Below are 2,134 nucleotides of genomic sequence, written 5' to 3' on the forward strand. Positions count from 1 at the left end.
TCTGTGGTTGATTAGCAGAGCCTGGTGATGTGTACTCTGTGGTTGATTAGCAGAGCCTGGTGATGTGTACTCTGTGGTTGATTTAGCAGAGCCTGATGATGTGTACTCTGTGGTTGTCAGGCTGAGAAGGAGAACCCAGGGCTGACCCAGGACATCATCATGAAGATCCTGGAGAAGAAAAACGTGGAGGTCAACTTCATTGAGTCACTACTGCGCATGGCTGCAGGCGACGTGGAAGGTCTCTTTCTGCGTTTTATCTCTGTCCGCTTGTGTGTCTGTCTGTTCTGCAGTGAATAACCTCACCCAAGAAGATGGTTAGGCATTATGCCTCTGTGTGCAGTACTGTCGGTGTCCTCAGGGTGGCACTGTTTCTCCACAAATATAACAGCCTCTCCTCCTGTGAGACATTTCCTCCCACCAGGATAGAATTCCCTCTCCTGCATGGCCTGATTGATGGTAGTAATGAATTCTTGTGCACAGCTTGAAAAGCTCAGCTATAGTTACACACACACACAGTGATGAGAGCGCCCTCTCTCCTGTTTTGAATACTAAATATACAGAGCCTTCAGAAAGTATTCGTACCCCTTGACTTATTCCATATTTTGTTGTTGCAGCCTGAATACTAAATGGATTAAATGTATTTTTTTTCCCCCTCACCCATCTACACACAATATCCCATAATGACAAAGTGAAAACATATTTTAGCATATTCATTTCAAATTTATTACAGCCATATCTAATTTACATAAGTATTCACACCCCCGAATCAATACATGTTAGAATCACCTTTGGCAGCCATTATAGCTGTGAGTCTTTCTGGGTATGTCTGTAAGAGCTTTCCACACCTGGATCGTTCTTTTAAAATGTTTCTAGCTCTGTGAAGGTGATCATTGCTGGACTGTCTTGCCATAGATTTTCAAGTAGATTTAAGTCAAAACTGTAACTAGGCCACTCAGGAACATTCAAGGTCATCATGGTAAGCAACTCCAGTGTATATTTGGCCTTGTGTTTTAGGTTATTGTCCTGTTGAAAGGTGAATTTGTCTCCCAGTGTCTGTTGGAAAGCAGTCTGAACCAGGTTTTCCTCTACGATTCTGCCTGTACTTAGCTCTATTCCGTTTCTTTTTATCCTAAAAAACACCCTAGTCCTTGCCGATAACAATCATACCCATAACATGATGATGCCACCACCATGCTTGGAAATATGAAGCAGGGTGCTCAGTGATGTGTTGTGTTGGATTTGACCCAAACATAACGCGTTGTATTCAGGGCAGTTTTACCTAGTGCGTTTTTGCAAACAGGATGCATGTTTTGGAATATTTGTATTCTGTACAGGCTTCCCTATTTTTCCTATTTTCAATTAGGTTAGTATTATGGAGTGACTACAATGTTGTTGATCCATCCTCAGTTTTCTCTTATCACAGCCATTAAACTCTAACTATTTTAATGTCACCGTTGGCCTCATGGTGAAATCCCTGAGCGGTTTCATTCCTCTCCGGCAACTGAGTTAGGAAGGACGCCTGTATCTTTGTAGTGATTGGGTGTATTGACACACCATCCAAAGTGTAATTAATAACTTCACCATGCTCAAAGGGATATTATTATTTCTTTACCTATCTACCAGTAGGTGCCCTTCTTTGCGAGGCATTTGAAAGCCTCCCAGGTCTTTGTGGTTGAATCTTTGTTTGAAATCCACTGCTTGACTGAGGGACCTTACAATTATCTGTGTGTGTGAGCTACAGAAATGAGGTAGTCATTCAAAAATCATGTTAAACACTTTTATTGTACACAGAGTGAGTCCATGACACTTATTACATTTGTATTTGGTTGAACCTTTATAGGCAAGTCAGTTAAGAACAAATTCATATTTACAATGACAGCCTACCGGGGAATGGTGGGTTAACTGCCTTGTTCAGGGGCAGAACAACAGATTTTTACCTTGTCAGCTCGGGGATTCGATCTAGCAACCTTCCGGTTACTAGTCCAACGCTCTAACCACTAGGCTACCTGCCACCTCCACACTCTAACCACTAGGCTACCTGCCACCTCTACACTCTAACCACTAGGCTGCCTGCCACCTCTACACTCTAACCACTAGGCTACCTGCCACCTCTACACTCTAACCACTAGGCTAC

General features: G+C 42.7%; 1 long non-coding RNA gene across 1 annotated transcript in view; it reads left to right on the plus strand.

Annotated features, from left to right (window-relative positions):
* The window catches only part of LOC112074594 (uncharacterized), an 11,072-nt gene that overhangs the window by 4,358 nt on the left and 4,580 nt on the right, over window positions 1-2,134 (plus strand). The window contains exon 2 of the long non-coding RNA XR_011477040.1: window positions 121-238. This is a non-coding gene — a long non-coding RNA (uncharacterized lncRNA). The remainder of the gene's footprint in view (window positions 1-120; window positions 239-2,134) is intronic.

This window comes from Salvelinus sp. IW2-2015, unplaced genomic scaffold, assembly GCF_002910315.2.
Source record: "Salvelinus sp. IW2-2015 unplaced genomic scaffold, ASM291031v2 Un_scaffold2702, whole genome shotgun sequence".
Classification (NCBI taxonomy): Eukaryota; Metazoa; Chordata; class Actinopteri; order Salmoniformes; family Salmonidae; genus Salvelinus; species Salvelinus sp. IW2-2015.